Here is a 20,662-nt window from a genome sequence, read left to right on the forward strand (position 1 = left end):
ATTTGCTATCAAGGTAAGTTGGTCTTATAACATGAGTTGAGAAGCATTCCCTCATTGTAAATTTTGGAAAGAGTCTATATCAAATAAGTATTATTTCTTTTTAAATGTTTGATAGAATTCACCAGTGAAAAAATTTGGAAATGGAAATTTCTTTGGAGTAATATATTTAATTTGAAATTTTATTTGATAAGTATGTATCTTTTTAGAGTTACTATTTCTTCCTGAGGCAATTTTGGAAATTGCTATCTTTCATCAAATGCATCTTTTTTTTTTCTAAGTGGTTGAATGTATTGGCAATAGAGTTGTTCATAATATTCTCCCATTATCATCTTATGTCCATAAGATTATCATCTTATGTCTGTATACACTCAGGTGCATAAAGAATGTACTGCTCTTGGTGAATGGAATGTTCTGTTTATATCAATTAGGACAAGTTGGTTTATAGTAGTGAAGGTTCTTTTTAAATCTTTTTTATCTGATTTTGCTGACTTGTGGTCTTATTTTATTTTTTCTTGACCGGTCTACATAGATGTTTATGGATCTTATTGATCTTTTCAGGAAAAAAAAAAAGGTTTTATTGGTTTTTCTATTGATTTTTATCTGTTTCTATTTCTTTGATTTCATTCTCATCTTAATTTTTTTCCCTTTATTTTGCTTACTTTGGGCTTGCTTTGCTTTACTTCCAAGATGGAAGCTTAAATACTTGATTTTTGACCAGTCTTCTTTTAATATGTACCCTTAAGTTTTTCTCTAAGCACTATATTAGCTGCATCCTACAGATTTTGATATGTTGTGTTTTTATTTCAATTCAGTTTTAACTATTTTCTAATGTACTTTGTAATTTTTTTGATTTGAACCATTGAATATTGGAAGTATGTTGTTTAATTTCCAAATATGTGGGAATTTTCCAGATATATTTTGTTGATATTTAGTTTAATTTCACTTTGGTCAGAATATATACTCAGTATCATTATAGTTTTTAAAAAATTTTTGATACAGCCCAGGATATAGTCTCTCTTAGTGTCCTGTATACACTCAGGTGCATAAAGAATGTACTGCTCTTGGTGAATGGAATGTTCTGTTTATATCAATTAGGACAAGTTGGTTTGTAGGATTGCTCAAATTTTCTATATCCTTTCTGATATTTTGTGTACTTATTTCAATTCCTGAGAATAAACTGTTGAAATTTTCATCTATAATTGTAGATTATTTGTCCTTTTCAATTCTATCTGTTTTTATTTCATATATTTTGAAGATTGTTTTTAGTTACATACACATTTAGGATTGCTTTTCTGTTCTTGATAAATTTGGCCCTTTATTATATTGATTATATGGCATGTTCTTTGTTCTGCAGTTTACTTTGAGATTCATATAGCATTTAACTTTTAATTAATGTCTGCATAGTGTTTTTTTTCTATCCTTTTTTAAAAATTTAAATTCAATTAATTAACATATATTGTTTTATTTGTTTCAGGTATACAGGTCTGTGATTCGTCAGTCTTATTTAATACCCAGTGCTCGTTACAACACATTATCCTCCCCAGTGTCCATCCCCAATTACCCATCTCCCTAACCTCTTCCCCTCCAGCAACCCACAGTTTGTTTCCTATGATTAAGAGCCTCTTATGGTTTGTCTCCTTCTCTGGTTTCTGTTTTCAACCTATGTGTATCTCTACAGGTAAACTGTGGTGTAGATGGAATAGAGTCAGTCTTGATTTTTTTCCATCTAATCTGAGCATCTTTGCTTTGTAATTTTGAATGTTTAAACCATTTACATTTAATGTAATTACTGAGATTGGGTTTAAGTTTATCATATTGTCATTTGTTTTCTATTTGTTTTATTCATTATTCTTTTTCCCTTGTTTCAATTTTCAATTGGTTTATATTAGTATTGTCATTTTTTAAAAGATTTTATTTATTTTAATTTTTTATTTTTTATAAACATATATTTTTATCCCCAGGGGTACAGGTCTGTGAATCACCAGGTTTACACACTTCACAGCACTCACCAAAGCACATACCCTCCCCAATGTCCATAATCCCACCTCCTTCTCCCAAACCCCCTCCCCCCAGCAACCCTCAGTTTGTTTTGTGAGATTAAGAGTCACTTAGGTTTGTCTCCCTCCAATCCCATCTTGTTTCTTTGATTCTTCTCCTACCCACTTAAGCCCCCATGTTGCATCACCACTTCCTCATATCAGGGAGATCATATGATAGTTGTCTTTCTCTGCTTGACTTATTTCACTAAGCATGATACACTTTATTTAATTATTTAACAGAGAGAACACAAGAAGGGGTAGCAGCAGGCAGAGGGAGAGGGAGAAGCAGACTCCCCACTGAGCAGGGAACCTGATGTGGGGTTTGATCCCAAGACCCCAGGATCATGACCTGAGCTGATGACAGATGCTTAACTGACTGAGCCATCCAGGCGCACCAGTATTGTCATGATTTCATTTTATCTTCATCACTGACTTTTTTTTTTTTTTGAAGAAAAATATTTTTGGTCCTTTATTTTCAATAACTCAGGAAACACTGTTTACATAAAAACCTGTAGGTAGTCTCTCATTAGAAGTTAACTTCATATTAACCAAGAGATACAGTACTATTTTTGGAACCTCTAAATCATTCTGAATCTGATCATTCCTAATTTTCACAGAGATTATAGGAAGAGAATGCCTGTCAAATGTAAGGAAAAGGATAAAAGATTGAAGCCAGGTGAACTGCAATTTTTCATCCTTTCTTCTGTTGCAGTCACTTCATGAAGAAAAACATCTAAGTACTTCAGTTGAATTTAAGTCCACGGTGCTGAAGTCACTTCCAAACATTTAAAATTAGCAAAGCATTAAAATGAGGGCTTTGAGGGCTTGCTTCAGAGAGGAGGGCAGCCAGATACTCAATGGGGGCTTTGAGGAAAGCTTTTATAGAATTCAAGTTTCAAGGCTAGAAAAAATAATCAAATTTACAAATTAACTTATTCAAAAAAAATTTTTTAATGAGCCCATCAAAGGCATTCTTTATTTTTGTTATGGTATTTTTGATCTCTTGCATTTCTTTTTAGTTCTTTTTTGGAATTTCCAACCCTCTGCATAAATTAATAGGTTTTATTTTTTAAAGTAATTTTAAGTGCACAGCAAAATTGGTGGAAAGTACAGAATTTTCCCATATACACATTCCCCCATGCAAGCATAGTCTTTCTCTCTATCAATATCCTATTCAAAGTAATACATTTGTTACAACTGATCAACCTATATCAATACAATATTATTACCTGAAGTCCATAGTTTACATTCGGATTAACTTTTGATGTATATTTTATGGGTTTTCACAAGTGTGTAATGACAGGTACCCACCATTTTGTATCATACAAAATATTTTCACTGTCCTAAAAATTCTCTGTGCTCTGCCCATTCATTCCTCCCTTCCCTCAATCCATGATAACCACTTAAATGTATTTTTAAATCAAAGTGTTGTTGACATATTAGTTTGAGGTATACAAAATAGAGATTCAATATTTATATGCATTACAAAGTGATCACTGTGATAACCCCATCTGTCACCACGAGATGACAAAAAATTTCCACATTTTTGCCAATACTTCTTGTTTCTTGTGTTGTTGATTTTAGCCATTCTGACAAGATGTGAGGTGTGAGGTAATATCATTGTAGTTTTGATTTGCATTTCCCTGATGATGAGTGATGTTGAGTGTCTTTTCATGTGTCTGTTGCCCACCTGTATGTTCTTCTTTGGAGGAATGTCTGTTCATGTCTTCTGCCCATTTTTTCACTGCATTATTTATTTTTTGGGGTGTTGAGTCTTGTAAGTTCTTCATATATTTTGAATATTAACACTTTATCAAATATGTCATTTGCAAATATCTTCTCCCATTCTGTGGGCTACATTTTAATTTTATTGACTGTTTCCTTCACTGTGCAGAAGATTTTTATTTTGATTAAATCCCAATAGTTTATTTTTGCTTTTGTTTCCCTTGCCTCAGGAAACTATTTAGAAAAAAGTTGCAAGGGCCAATGTCAAAGTTGCCTGGTGCTTTCTTCTAGGATTATAGGTCTCACATTTAGGCTTTTAGTCCATTTTGAATTTATTTTTGTGTATGGTGTAAGAAAATGGTCCAGTTTCATTCTTTTGCATGTTTCTGTCCAGTTTTATCAGTACCACATGTTGAAGAGACTGTCTTTTCCCCACTGGATATTTCCTGCTATGTTGAGGTTTAATTGACCATATAGTTTTAGATTTATTTTGGGTTTTCTATTCTGTTTCATGATCTATGTATCTATTTTTTTGGATAGTACCATATTGTTTTGATCACTATGGCTTTTAAAAAAATTAACATACAATGTATTATTTGTCCCAGGGATACAGGTCTTCAATTATCAGGCTTACACATTTCACAGCACTCCATAGCACATACCATCTCCAATGTCCATAACCCAGCCACCCCATCCCTACCCCCCTCCCCCAGCAACCCTCAGTTTGTTTCATGAGATTTAGAGTCTCTTATGGTTTGTCTCCCTCCAGATCCTATCTTGTTTCATTTTTTTCCCTCCCTACTCCCCATGAGCCCCTGCCCTGCCTCTCAAATTCCTCATATCAGAGAGATCATATGATAATTGTCTTTCTCTGATTGACTTATTTCACTCAGCATAATACCCTCTAATTCCATCCACGTCATTCCAAATGACAGGATTTGGGGCTTATTGATGGCTGCCTAGTATTCCAGTGTGTGTGTGTGTGTGTGTGTGTGTGTGTGTGTGTGTGTGTGTGTGTATGTGTATAATCTTTATCCATTCATCTGTTGATAGACATCTAGGTTCTTTCCATAGTTTGAGTATTGTGGACATTGCTGCTATAAACATTTGGGTACACATGCCCCTTCAGATCACTACATTTGTATCTTTAGGGAAAACACCCAGTGTGCAGTTGCTGGGTCATAGGGTAGCTCCATTTTCAACTTTTTGAGGAACCTCCATACTGTCTTCCAGTCACTATAGCTTTTTTAATATAACGAAGTCCAGAATTGTGATGCCTCCAGGTCTGCTTTTCTTTTTCAAGAATGCTTTAGTTATTCAGGGTCTTTTGTGGTTCCATACAAATTTTAGGATTGCTTGTTTTTGTTCTGTAAAAAATGTTGTGCAATCACTACCTTTATCTAGTTCCAAATCATTTTCATAACCCCAAAAGAATATCCATTTGCTATACCCACTTGCTGTTATTCCCCATTCCCACTCCCTAAAGCTCTTGGTAACTGCCAGAGTGCCCTGTCTTTATGGATTTACCTATTTTGTATATTTTAGATAAATGGAGTTGCACCATATGTGATCTTTTGTGTCTAGCTTCTCTCACTTCAGTTGTTTTATACACACATGTAGCGAAGAAGTTAATTGCACTGTTTATTATTTCTTGGCTACTGTAGATTAATTTGCTAATAGAATCTTACTGATTTTTGCATATAAAATATCATGAACTTCTTTTAAAATAAAAGGTGTACTAAACAAAGATGAGGAAAAGTTGAAATAATTTTTGGCAATGTTAATAACCCAAAATTAGTGTTAACATTGTTGATTAATATTGTTGGTTAGCTGTTAGGAAATGGCTGCACATGTTATTATGAGTACAGTTAATACTGCTCATATTATTCAGCCAGAGAAATAATATCTAATTACCCAGAGTTTATATAAAGTAACAAAAATAGAGTGAATGATATTACACTAAGGGATCAATGGATAAGTTTTCAGGAAAGAAAACTTGATACTGATCTGACTTTATAACACTATGAATATTATTACTGAAGATGCTAGCAATTCCTATTAACATTTATATATAACCTTAATTTCAAAAATGCTTTCAAATGGATGGAAGAAGCTTATGTAAATTCATATAAATCTGACATTTTAGGGGCTTTAATATGTTCCCAGAAAAGAGAAGCAAATTGACATAGTTTTTATACATATTAAATCAATTTTGTCCCTCTACTTGGGAGTTTCATGATAATGAAATGATCAACATGCACATCAGGTCCAGCTCTACTTGCTATCATTTATCTGTATTGTTTTAAAAGAAAGCATTAGAAAGAGTTTAATAAACAGATTTTGCTTCAAATGGCAGACTATTCTAACATGACTCTTACTGATAACTCAGAATTCAGATAGATAAACTGATTTTTAAAAAACTGTTGCACAGGATTTTTAGAACTTTATGGAAGTAGAGCAAACTAGAAAAATCAGTAAGTCTGATTCATATTCCAATGTCGCTCCTTTCTTTAGCTAATTGAAGATTGTGGGTGGCTTTTTTTTTTTTTTTCCTTTGAAAATGAGTTAAGGGGCGCCTGGGTGGCTCAGTGGGTTAAGCCGCTGCCTTCGGCTCAGGTCATGATCTCAGGGTCCTGGGATCGAGTCCCGCATCGGGCTCTCTGCTCAGCAGGAAGCCTGCTTCCCCCTCTCTCTCTCTGCCTGCCTCTCCATCTACTTGTAATTTCTCTCTGTCAAATAAATAAATAAAATCTTTAAAAAAAAAAAAAAAAGAAAATGAGTTAAAATTTGAATGCAATATAAGGACATCAGGAAACTTTTTAGCTTGCCTTTGCCTGTAACTATCTATAGAACATCAGAGAAGTTGGAGTGCCCCCCTGGCTCAGTTGGTAAAGCATGTGACTCTTGATCTCAGGGTGGTGAGTTAAAGACCCATGTTGGGCAGAGACTACTTAAAAGAAAAAAAAAAAAATGCAAAAAAAAAAAATCCAGAACATTCGAGTAATTAATAACATCTCTATGTTTCTAATTATAAACTCTGGGAAAGATATCTATTTCCATTTATTTATGCATTCAATAAATATTAACTGAACATCTAGTATATATAATAGGCTAGTTTGAAATCTAAGGATACAGTGATGACCAGGACAGATAATCCCCTCCATGTAGGGTGCTAACATCCTATTTGGAAGGGGAGAAATAGAAAATAAACCTGTAAACAAATAACAAAACATCAAAGTTTTAAGTTCTATATAGAAAGTGTGAGATAATGCATTAAAAAATGACAGGGTTGGCATTTGGGGTGGCTCAGTTGGTTGATCATCTGAATTCAGCTCAGGTCATGATCTCAGGGTCCTGGGATTGAGCCTGGTGTCAGGCTCCCTGCTCAGCAGGGAATCTCTTTGTCCTGCTCCCTCTGCCCCTCCACCTCCCCCTGCTCATGCCTTCTTCTTCTTTTTAAATAAATAAACAAACAAACAAATAAATAAATAAATAAAATCTTTAAAAAAATAAATGACAGGTCCAAGGTACTATAGTAGAGTTGGTGAAGGAAGGCTTTTCTGAGGAAGTAGTTATTTTATTTTATTTTTTCAGTGTTCCAAGATTCATTGTTTATGCACCACACCCAGTGCTCCATGCAATACGTGCCCTGAGGAAGTAGTTTTTAAACTGACCTGATGAGGAAGCCATTTGGATAATGTGGAAAAGCTCTTCATAAGGAACAATAGCAAATGAAAAAGTCCTGTTGCAAGAACAAATTTAGAATGTTCAAGGGAACATTGTGTTAATGGGTAGAGTGTGAGTTGTATGACATGAAGCCAGAGAAGTGGGCACAGACCTTTTATACAGACTGGATTTTTTTTTTTTTTAAGATTTTATTTATTTATTTATTTATTTATTTATTTATTTGACAGACAGAGATCACAAGTAGGCAGAGAGGCAGGCAGAGAGAGAGGAGGAAGCAGGCTCTCCATGGAGCAGAGAGCCTGATGCGGGGCTGGCTCCCAGGACCATGGGATCATCACCTGAGCCAAAGGCAGGGGCTTAACCCACTGAGCCACCCAGGCATGCCTACAGACTGGATTTTTAAAAATGGGTTCATTGAGGAATAGCTGACGTACAATAAACTGCATGTATTTTTCCCCTAGGGCTGCTATAATAAAGTACCACAAACTGAGTGGCTTACACAATGGAACTTTATTTTCTCACAGTCATAGAGGCTAGAAGTCTGAGAAAAGATGTGAGTAGGGCCAGGCTCCCTCTGAAGGTACTGGGAAGGGATCTGTTCCAGGTCTGTGTCCTAGTTTCTGATAGTTCTTTGCCTTGTGGCAGTATAATTCCAATCATCACATGGCATTCTCCCTGTCCATGTGTCTGTGTCCAGATTTCCCATTTTTATAAGGGTACCAATCATATTGGATTAGGGGACTACCCTACTCCAGAATGACATCTAATTACATTTGTAATGCTCCTGTTTCCCAAATATGGTCACATTCAGAGATATTAGGGGTTAGGACTTTAGCATGTGAAATTTGGGGTACACAATTCAAACCATAACACTGCGTATATTTAAAGGACACAATTTGATGGGTTTTGACATATGTATATGCTATCACAATGAAGATAACATCACAATCAATATAATAAATATATTAATCCCCCCTCAAAGTTTTCTCTGCTCCTTTGCAACCTCTCTTTTCTGCTCTTCCTTCCTTTCCCCATATTAGGCACTCACTAATTTGCTTTTTCTTTTATGATTAACTTGTATTTTCTAGAATTTCCTCTAAACAGAATCATATGGAGACATACTTTTTTTTCTTTTGGGTCTGTTTTTTCACATAATTATTTTTTGAGATTCATTCATGTTATTACTGTATCAATAGTTTATTCCTATTTATTGAAAAAATATTCCATTGTATGTATATGTCATTATTTTTTATCCTCTTTGGATGGACATTAGAGTTGTTTCTAGTTTTTGGCTTTTACAAATAAATATGTTATGAATGTATACAAGTCTTTGTAGGAACATGTCCTTTCACTTCTCTTGGGTAAGTAGCTAAGAGTATAATGGCTGGGTCATCATATAGGTGAATGTTTAACTTTTTAAGAAATTGCCTATTTGATCTCACAAAACAAACTGAAGGTTGCTGGGGGGAGGGGGGTTGGGAGAAGTGGGGTGGGATTATGGACACTGGGGAGGGTATGTGCTTTGATGAGTGCTGTGAAGTGTGTAAACCTGGTGATTCACAGACCTGTACCCCTGGGGATAAAAATATATGTTTATAAAAAATAAAAAAATTAAAAAAAAAGAAATTGCCTATTTGATCTCACAAAACAAACTGAGGGTTGCTGGGGGGGTGTTGGGAGAAGGGGGATGGCGTTATGGACATTGGGGAGGGTATGTGCTTTGGTGAGTGCTGTGAAGTGTGTAAACCTGGCGATTCACAGACCTGTACCCCTGGGGATAAAAATATATGTTTATAAAAAATTAAAAACTAAAAATTAAAAAAAAAAGAAATTGCCTATTTGACAAATGATACCATTTCATATTTCCACCAGCAGTGTGTGAGAATTTCAGTTGTTCCACATCCTTGCTAACACTTGATATGTCATTTAAAAAATTTTAGACATCCCAAGAATTGTATGGTAGCACATCACTTAAGTTTTAATTTGTATATTCCTAAGACTCATGACGAACATTTATTTATTTATTTATTGACATACAATGCAACATTAGTTTCAGGTATACAAAGTGATTTATAGGTATGCTATCCTCACCACAAGTATAACTATTATTTGTCACCATATAATGCTATTATGATACCATTGATTATTATCTTTTTGTTATACATTGTATTCCTGTGACTTATTCTATAACTGGAAGCTTGTATCTTCTACTTCCCTTCATTCATTCTGCCTCACACCCCCTACTCCCTGGCAGCCATCAGTTTGTTCTCTGTATTTAAGGTTCTTTTTCTGTTTGTTTGTTTGTTTGTCTATTCATTTGTTTTATTTTTTATACTCCACATGTAAGTGAAGTTATATGGTATTTGTCTTTTTCTGTCTGACTTAGGTCACTTCGCATAATAACCTCAAAGTCTACCAACGTTGCAAATGGCAAGATCTCTTTCTTTTTAATGGCTGAGTATTCCATTGTACATATATACCATATCTTCTTTACCCATTCATCTATCAGTGGACACTTGAGTTGTTTCCATATCTTGGCTATTATAAATAATGTTGCAATAAAGATAGGGGTGCATGTATCTTTTCAAATTAGTGTTTTTTTCTTTTCCTGTAGGTAAATAGTAATGGAATTACTGAATCATGTGGTATATCAATTTTTAATTTTTTGAGGAAACCTCTTTATTGTTTTTCACAGTGCATTGTTTTTATTGTTTGGTCTGTTAGTATAGTGAATTACATTGATTAAATACAAATTAAACCTGAATTCCTGGAATAAACTCTATTTGGTCATGCTTTATCGTTTTACATATTATTTGATTTGATTTGTTAAAATTTTACGAAGAATTTCATGAAGGCTACTACTGTCTATCTTTTCCTTTTTTTTCTTGTAATGTCTTTGTCTAGCTCTGGTATCAGGATAATCTTGGCTTCATATAATGTATTGTGATGTACTTCCTTCTCTTCACATTTTTGAAGAATATGAGTTTGTATACAATTGGTAATGTAGTTCTCATCACATGAGTTGAGAAATGTTCCATTGTCTGTTACCTTCTGTATTTCTGTAAATTTTGTTGTATTTCTTTTTTAAAAGTTTTGTGGAGTTTCCCTAGTGAAGTCACTTGAGCCTGGAATAGTATTTGTGGGAATGTTTTTAGCTACAAATTCAATTTCTTTAATAAATAAAGGGCTATTCAAGTTAATATATTTATTTATTTATTTATTTATTAGCATTACCTTTGGTAGTTTGTGTCTTTCATAGAATCTGTCAGGTTTATCTGAATTGTTGATTTTTTTTCTTCATAATACTCCCTTATTATCATTTTATTTTTTATTTTTATTTTTTTAAGTTTTATTTACCTAATCTCTACATCCAACATGGGGCTCAAACTCATGACCCTGAGATCAAGAATTGCATGTTCTTAAGACTGAGGCAGCCAGCCCCCTGCCACTTACGATTTTAGTGCCTGTAGAGTCTGTAGTTATGTCACCTCTCTCATTTCTAATCCTAGTAATAGGTGTTTATCTTTTTCCTTTTCAGTATGGCTAGAAGATTATTGATCTTATTGATCTTCTCAAGTGATTAACTTTTAGTTTCACTGATGTTTTTCTACTCTTGTTTTTTTACTTAATGGATTTTTCTTTTTAACCTTTATTTCCTTTCCTTTGCTTATTTTGTTCTTATAATTCTTAAGATGGAAGCTAAAGTCATTGATTTGAGAACATTATCTTTTCTAAGGCATTATCTTCCCAGGCATTCAGTGGTATAAATTTCCCTCTAAGTGCTTTACTTGCATCCCAAATTTTTATGTGTTATGTTTAATTTTCATTCTATTCAAAATACTTTCTAATTTTCCCTTTAAATGTTTTTTCAACCCACGGGTTATATAGAGTGTGTTATTTAGTTTCTAAATATTTGAGGTTATTCTTGATAACTTTTTATTATTTATATGTAATTTAATTCTAATTTGTCAGAGATTATACTTTGTATGACTTGAATCTTTTTATAAGAATGTGGGTTTTTTTTTTTTTTTTTGGATGGAATGTTCTACAAATATCAATTAGGAAATGTTGGATAATGTTTAAATCTTTGTCTCTACCTTTTCTAAGGATTTTATTTATTTATTTGACAGAGAGGCAGCACAAGTAGGGGGAGCAGCAGGCAGAGGGAGAGGGAGAATCAGGCTCCTCGCAGAGCAGGGAGTCTGATGCAGGGCTCAATCCCAGGACTCTGAGCTGACCATGACCTGAGCTGAATGCAGATGCTTAATCACTGAACCACCCAGGCATCCCTAAATCTTCTTTATCTTTAGTAAATTTCTATCTATCTTATCTATCAACTGTTCTTATCTATCAACTATTGAGAGAGGGGTGTTGAAATTTCCGTTTACAATTATGGATTTGCAAATTTCTCTTTGAAGTGCTATCAGTGTTTCACATAATTTGAAGGTTTGTTACTGCATGCACTCTAGGTAGATTAGCTTCTTTATCATTTTCAAATGACCCTTTTAACCCTGGTAATAGTCTTTGAAATATTGTATTAATATCATATAATATATATTAAAATATTGCTATATATTAATATAGTTACTCCAGCTTTCTTTTGATTGATGCTAGTATAGTATATCATTTTATATTCTTTTAACTTGTAACCTTGTTTATTCATTTAAAGTAATTTTGTTACAGGTGGCATGTAATTGAGTAGGGTTTTTTTCCCCTCCACTCTGACAGTCTATGCCTTTTAATTGGTGTGTTTATAACGTGTTAATTTGCTGAGTGAGAAATTACCACAAACAGCAATTTAAAACATAAATTTATAATCTCATAGTTTACATGGATCACTTGTCTGGTGCATCCTACCTGGGCTCTATGCTCAGGGCTTCACAAAGCTGACGTCAAGTTGCCAGTAGGCTGCATCGTTCACCTGGAGGCTTGATTATGGAAAGATCTGCTTCCAAGCTCCCTCAAGTTGTAGGTATAATTCAGTTCCTAGTAACTGTATGAGTTAAGTTCTCTTTTTCTGGCTTATTTTTTTTTTTTAATTTATTTATTTGACAGAGAGAGATCACAAGTAGGCAGAGAGGCAGGCAGAGAGAGAGGAGGACACAGGCTCCCCAGAGAGCCCGATGCGGGACTCGATCCCAGGACCCTGAGATCATAACCTGAGCCGAAGGCAGCAGCTTAACCCACTGAGCCACTCAGGCGCCCTCTTTTTCTGGCTTATGATCAGGGGTCACTCCCAGCTCCTTGAGGCCAGTCTGAGGTCCTCGTCATTTGGCCCTTTCCTCAACATGGCCGTTTGCTTCTTCAAGTGTAAGAGGAGAGCATCTGCTATCTCTTTGAGTCTCTTTCTTTTTCAGTTTCTGATCTTTTAAAAGAGCCTACCCATATTCAAGGGAAGGGAATTATACAAAGTATACATAATAGGAGTCATGAATCTTAGGGGCTTTCTGAAATTCTGCCTACCACAGACTATTTAAATTAATGCAGTTATTGATATGGTTGGATTTAAATTTATCATCTTGTTTTCTGTTTGACCCATCTTTTTATTGTTTTTATTGTTGACCCATCATTTTATTGTTTATTTGTTGTTGCTGTTACCTTTTCCTTCTTTTTATGACTTCTTTTGGATTGAGCATGTTTTATAATTCAATTTTATTTACTTTTTTGGCTTAATACTTATAATTCTTTGTTATTTTAATAGTTTAAGTATTAAGTCTTCATTGATATTTAACTTAATCTTAGCCTACCTTCAGGTGATATTATATCATTTTACATGGGTTATTAGAACATTACAACACTTTTGCCTCTTGGCCATTGTGCTATTATTATTATGTAATTTACTTTTTCATATATTATGACCCCTATAGTATTGTTATTTTTTCCATAAGCATTCAATTATCTTTTAAAGAAATGTAAATAATGATACAAAAATCTTTTACCCATGTAATTACCATTTCCAGTGCTCTTTATTCTTTTGTCTAGGTTTCCATCTGGTATCATTTCCTTCTGCTTATGTTGCAGATCTGTTGGTGATAAACTCTTTCAGATTGTGATTGTGTATGTCTGGGAAAGTGTCTGTTTTCCATTCATTTCTGAGAGATATTTTTGCTGATTTAAGAATTCTGTGTTGATAGTTTTTTTTTCTTTTTCTTTCAGTACTTTAAAGATGATGGCCCATTGCCTTTTAGTTTGACTTGATTGTTTCAGTGAGAAATCTCCTGTCGCTATCTTTGTTCTACTCTGCATTATGTGTCTTTTTCTCTAGATGTTTTAAGATTTTTCTCTTTTTTACTGGCTTTAAGCAATTTAATTACAATATGTCTTGGTTTGATTTTCTTCACATTTTTAATTTTTAGGGCTCACTGGTCTTTTTGAATCTGTAGATTTATAGTTTCGATCATGTTTGTAAACTTTTTTAGCCATAATATCTTCAAATTTTGTGGGTTTTTTTTCCTGTATCCCTTACCTTCAGGAGTCCAACTATATATATTTTGGGGATCTTGAAGTTGTTCCATAACTGAATCTTTACTGTTCATTTTTTTCTCTGTGTATTTTATTTAGAAGAGTTTGAATTGCTATGTCTTTAGCTTTACTAATTTTTTTCTTAGCAATGTCTCCTCTTCTGTCAACTTATTTAAATGTATTTTCCATCACAACCATTGTTTTCATTTTTAAAAGTTCAGTTTGGGTCTTTTATATCTCCATGTTTCTATATGCTAATCTTTCCTCTAACTACTTGAATATATGGAAATTAGTTATAGTATCTTTTCCCTAACTTTATATATTGAAGAATAATTGACAAAATAATTATATATGTTAAAATTATACAACATGATGATCTTACACACACACACACACACACACACACACATTGTGGAATAATTACCAAGATCCAGATAATTAATACAACCATCATCTAACATAGTTAAGTCTTTTTTTTTTTTTATTATGTATTGAGAATTCTTAACACCCACTATCAGCAACTTTCAAGTATTTACAATACTGTATTATTAGCTATATCCATTATGCTGTAATGGAGACCCTCAGAAATTATTCTTCTTATAATTGAAACTTCATACACTTTGACCTACATATACCCATTTCTCTCTATCCTCAGCTCCTGGAAACCACCATTTTATTCTATTTCTATGAAATTGGCTTCTTTTTTCTTTTTAGATTCCGCGTATAAGTGATACCATACAGGATTTGTCTTTGGCTTATTTCACTTACCATAAGATCTTCTAGATCTTCTACGTTCATCCATATTGTTAAAATGACAGGATTCTCCTCTATTTTATGGCTGAATAATATTCTACTGCATATATATATATACACACCACATCTCTTTTATCTGTTATATGTTGACAAACACCTAGGTTGTTTTTATATCTTGGCTATTGTGAATAATACTTCCCTGAACATGGAAGTATAGATATTTCTTTAAGGTACTGATTTCATTTCCTTTGGATTTATATCCAGAACTAGGATTAATGTATCATATGCTAGTTCTACTTTTAACTTTCTAATAAAACACCATTCTGTTTTCCATAGTGGTTACACCCATTTATATTCTAATGATATTTAAGGATTTTCTCTTCTTCATCCTTGCTAACATTTTATATCTCTTGTCTTTTGGATACGATAGCTCTTCTTACAGGTATAGAGTGATATCTCACAGTTTTGATTTGCATTTCCTAATGATTAGTGATATTGGGTACATTTTCATGTACCTATTGGTGGTCATCTATATGCCCTCTTTGGAAAAATGTCTATTCAGGTCATTTGTCTATTTTTAAATTATATTATTTGCTTTTTGCTATTTAGTTGTATGAGTTTATATATACATTGGATATTACCTCCTTAACAGATACCTGGGTTGCAAATATTTTCTCCAATTCTATAGGTTCTCCCATTCTATAGTTTATATATACATTGGATATTACCTCCTTAACAGATACCTGGGTTGCAAATATTTTCTCCCATTCTATAGGTTCCCTATAGTCAATTTATTGACTGTTTCATTTACTTTGCAGAAGTTTTAAAAATTTGGTAGAGTCCTACTTATTTAGTTCAGTTTTTGTTACCTATGGTTTTGGAGTCAGATCCAAAAGATCATAGCTAAGACATGTATCAAAGAGCTTTTTCCTATCTTTTCTTCCACGAATTCTAGTTCCAGGTCTTACATTTAAATTTTAATCCATTCTGATTTAATTTTTTTGAATAGTATAAGATATGATCCATCTTCATTTCTTTGTATGTGGCTATCCTATTTTTTTCAGTATCATTTATTCAAGAGACTATCCTTTTTCTATTGTGTGTTCTTGCCTCCTTGTCAAGGATTAGTTGACCCTATACACATGGGTTTATTTCTGGGCTCCCTGTTCTGTTCCACTGTTATATGTGCTTTTTAAAAAATATCTGTATCATATTGTTTTGATTACTGTATCTTTGTAATATAGTTTAAAATCAATATGTGTGATGCCTATAGCTTTGTTTCTCTTTCTCAAAGTTGCTTTAGTGTTTCAGTTTTTTGTGGTTTTGTACAAATTTTAGGATCATTTCTATTTCTGTGAAAAGTGCCATTGGAATTTTGACACAGATTGCATTGATTTTGTAGAATAATTTGGGTAAATGGACATTTTAACAGCATTATTTCTTCTAACCCATGAACACAAGATTGTTCCATTAATTTGTGACTTCTTCATTTGCTTTCATCAGTGTCTTATAGTTTCTAGCATATAGGTCTTTCACCTCCATGTTTGAATTTATTCCTAAGTATTCTGTTATTTTTTGATGCTATTTTAAATGGAATTGCTTTCTTAATTTTTCCTTCAGAGAGTTTATTATTAGTGTATAGAAATGCAAGTGACTTGTATGTGTTGATTTTATATCTGGCAAATTTACTGAATTCATTATTCTAATACATTTTTGGTGGAGACTTTAGGATTTTCTATATATTAGATTATGTCATCTACAAACAGGTAATTTTATTTCTTTTCTGATTTGGATGTCTTTATTTTTTTTCTCTTTACTAATTGCTGTGGCTAAGACTTCCAGTACTTTATTGACTTGACAATAATGTTTTCGATGTTTTCTCTCTGATCTTAGAGGAAAGGCTTTTAACTTTTTACCATTAAGCATGATGTTAGCTGTGGGTTTGTGATAAATGACCTTTATTATGTTGAAATACATTCCTTTTATACCTAAATTGTTGAGAGTTTGTATCATGAAAGAATGTTGAATTTTGTCAAATTGCTTTTTCTGCTTCTATTGAGATGATCATGTGATTTTTAGCCTTCGTTTTGTTAATAGATTAACACTGATTGATTTCTATATGTTAAACCATCTTTACATCCCAAGGATAAATTACACTTGATCATGGTGTATAATCCTTTCAGTGTGCTCTTTAATTTGGTTTGCTAACATTTCTTTGAGGATTTTTGCTTCTTTGTTAATCAGGGATGTTGACTTATCATTTTCTTGTCTTATGGTGTCCTTGTCTAGATTGGTGTCAGGGTAGTGCTGGTTTTGAGGAGAATTTAAGAAGGATTGATATTAATTCTTCTTTACATATTTGGTAGAATTCACCAGTGAAGCCATCTGGGCTTTTATCATTGGGAGATTTTCAATTACTGATTCCATTTCCTTATTTGTTATTGGTCTGTTCAGATTTTCTATTACTGTATGCTGTATACTGTATACTGTAACTTGTATGCTTCCAGTAATTTATCCATTTCTTCCAGGTTATCTGATTTGTTGGTTTGTGGTCTTTTGCATTTCCGTTGTCAGTTATAATGTCTCCCCTTTCATTTGTAATTACTGTTTTGTTTGTTTGTTTTTGTAATTACTGTTTGTGTCATCTCTCTTTTTTTCTTGGTGGGCCTAGTTAAGGGTTTGTCAATTTTGTTTATGTTTTCAAAAAATCAACTCTCAAGTTTCATTGATTTCTTTTTTTTTTTTTTAAGATATAATTTATTTATTTGACAGAGACACAGTCAAAGAGGGAACACAAGCAGGGGGGTTGGGAGAGGGAGAAGCAGGCTTCCCGCTGAGCAGGGAGCCTGACTAGGGGGTGAATCCCAGGACCTTGAGATCATGACCTGAGCTAAAGGCTTAATAACTGAGGCACCAGGTGCCCCAGTTTCATTGATTTCAATTGGTTTTTCTTTTTATTTTTTTTATCTAGTCTCTATTTCATTTATTTCTGCTCTAAAAGTTATTATTTTCTTCCTTCTAGCTTTGGGCTTTGTTCTTCTTTTTTTAGTTCCTTGAGGTATAGTTGTAAGTTGTGTATTTAATATCTTTTCATTAATGTAGGCATTTATCACTATAACTTTCCTCTTAGACCTACTTTTCCTGTATCCAGAAGACATTTTTTTTTGTAGAAATGATATAGTTTTATCATTTTCCCTGTTGCTTCTTAATCCACTGAAAATAATTTCATAATGTAATATTTTTGGCACCTTCTCTGTTACTTTCTTTGGTTTCTATTTCTTTAGGCAACATTGGCTTGATCTTTAGTAACAAACTTTCACTTGTTAAACTACAAAGGAAAGCTTGTACCATGAAAGGTCCCAAATTGGTCTATGCTTACAAACTTCACTGTTTACTGCTTGCAGATTTGCAGCTATCTAGTCACTTGGCATATCCAGGGTTGCTATTTTGGTCTCGAGGAAGTTCTCCCTTTCTTCATCTACCTTAATTTCATGTCCTGTTTTAAATATTTCAAGCATTTTGGGGATGTCACAGCCAATGGAATTTCGAGTTAGTTTTGGAAATCTTTTTTTCAGCTTTTCCTTTAATGGATTAAGCTTCAGCATTATTTCTGGAACAGCTACATAAAAGTCTGATTGAATTTCATCATCCAAAATCTTCTGAATCAGATTAATTCTTCCTGAAAATGTAGTTACATGTTCTTCTGCTATTTTAATCTCTGATGCATTCCCTGTAAATACAGAACTTTATTGATTTCTGAAACGAATGGGTATGGCAAACAAAGAACACTAGCAAATGGCTCCACTTTTTTCTTCTTTTCCAGTGCCATATCCAGTGTCAAATCAAGATAAATTCCCTTGCTTTGGATTAGTAAAGTCTGGAATTTTAAATTTCTTAAGTAACTGAATAGCTTTCTCCACCTCATATATCTGCCTTGGATATAAGTGCTTTAAGTAGACATCATCTTCAGGTTCACCTTCCATAAAGGAGTATGACTTTATTCTTTCAATCTCATCTTTTTTCTCACTTGATACTTTGTCTTTCACACATTTTTTTTGTTTTCTTTGCAGGCTTTGTAGCAGCAGCAAAATGTCTGCTGGGCCCCTGAACGTATACAGAACAAGGATAAAGAGGTATCTGATAAGCCATCTTGGAAAGACTATGCTTTTGATGATGTATCAAGACTCTACCGAGGCATCTTACAGTGATCACCATATTGACCATTCTGGATTGTGTTCCGTATCCAGTAAGTTTTGATATGATGTGTTTTTATTTTCATTTGTTTAAAGATTTTTTTCACTCATTTGACCAATTGGCAGTTCAAGAGTGTATGGTTTCATTTCCACTTGTTTGTGAATTTTCTAGTTTTTCTCCTATTATTGATTTCTAGTGGGCAGAAAAGATGTTTGTTATGATCTCAGTCTTCTTAAATTAGTTAACACTTGTTTTGTGACATAAAATATGTTATATCTTGGAGAATGTTCTGCACGTGGTTGAGAAGAATGTGTATTCTCCTGCTGTTGAATGAAATGTTATGTACATATATATGTCTGTTAGGTCTGTTTTGTCCAGCTTATAGTTCAAGTCCATTATTTCTGTATTGATTTTCTGTCTGGATGATCTATCCATTTTTGAAAGTGGGGTATTTAAGTTTCCTATTGTCACTGTATTGCTATTTGTTTCATTTTGTTTTGTTTATTAACATATATTCTTTGTTTCAGGGATACAGGTCTGTGATTCCTCAGTTATACACAATTCACAGCACTCACCATAGCACATACTCTTCCCTATGTCCATCACCCTGCCACTGCACCCCTCCCACCCCACCTTTACTCCAGCAACACTCAGTTTGTTTCCTGAGATTAAGAATCTCTTTGCCTTGTTTCATTTTTCCCTTGCTTTCCCTATGATCCTCTGTCTTGTTTCTCAAATTCCTCATTGAGTGAGATCATATGATAATCTTTCTCTGACTGACTTATTTTGCTTAGCATAATACCCTCTGGTTCCATCCATGTTGTTGCAAATGGCAAGATTTCATTTTTTGATGGCTGCATAATATCCCATTGTATGTATATATGTGTGTGTATATATGTATATGTATATATATACATATACACCACATCTTTATCCATTCATCTGCTGATGGACATCTAGGCTTTTTTCATAGTTCGACTATTGTGGACATTGCTGCTATAAATATTGGGGTGCACATGCCCTTTCAGATCACTACATTTGTGTCTTTGCGGTAAATACTCAGTAGTGCAATTGCTGGGTCTTAGAGTAGCTCCATTTTCAACTTTTTGAGGAACCTCCATACTGTTTTCCAGAATGGCTGCACCAGCTTGCGTTCCCACCAACAGTGTAGGAGGGTTTCCCTTTCTCTGCATCTTCACTAGCATCTGTTGTTTCCTGACTTGTTAATTTTAACCATTCTAACTGGTGTGAAGTGGTATCTCATTGTGGTTTTGATTTGTATTTCCCTGATGTCTAGTGACGTGGAGCACTTTTTCATGTGTCTGTTGGCCATTTGTCTGTCTTCTTTGCAGAAATGTCTGTTCATGTCTTCTGCCCATTTCTTGATTGGATTACTTGTTCTTTGGGTATTGAGTTTGATAAGTTCGTTATAGACTTTGGATACTAGCCCTTTATCTGGTATGTCATTTGCAAATATCTTCTCCCATTCTGTCAGTTGTCTTCTGGTTTTGTTGACTGTTTCCTTTGCTGTGCAAAAGCTTTTGATCTTGAGGAAATCCCAATAGTTCATTTTTGCCCTTGCTTCCCTTGCCTATGGCGATGTTTCTAGGAAGAAGTTGCTGTGCCTAAGGCTGAAGAAGTTGCTGCCTGTGTTCTCCTCAAGGATTTTGATGCCTTCAAGTATTACTGTTTATTTTTGCCTTCAGATCTGTTTTTTATTGTTTAATGTATTTAGGTACTCTGATGCTGGATGCATATATATATTTACAATTGTTATATACTTTTGATTGACCCCTTTATCA

The 20,662-nt window shown here is 33.7% G+C and overlaps 1 pseudogene; it reads right to left on the bottom strand.

Annotated features, from left to right (window-relative positions):
• Window positions 1–17,891: 17,891 nt before the first annotated feature.
• On the bottom strand, window positions 17,892–18,890 carry LOC131810552 (large ribosomal subunit protein uL1m-like; annotated as a pseudogene).
• Between the last annotated feature and the right edge of the window lie 1,772 nt (window positions 18,891–20,662).

This window comes from Mustela lutreola, chromosome 10, assembly GCF_030435805.1.
Source record: "Mustela lutreola isolate mMusLut2 chromosome 10, mMusLut2.pri, whole genome shotgun sequence".
Lineage (NCBI taxonomy): Eukaryota > Metazoa > Chordata > Mammalia > Carnivora > Mustelidae > Mustela > Mustela lutreola.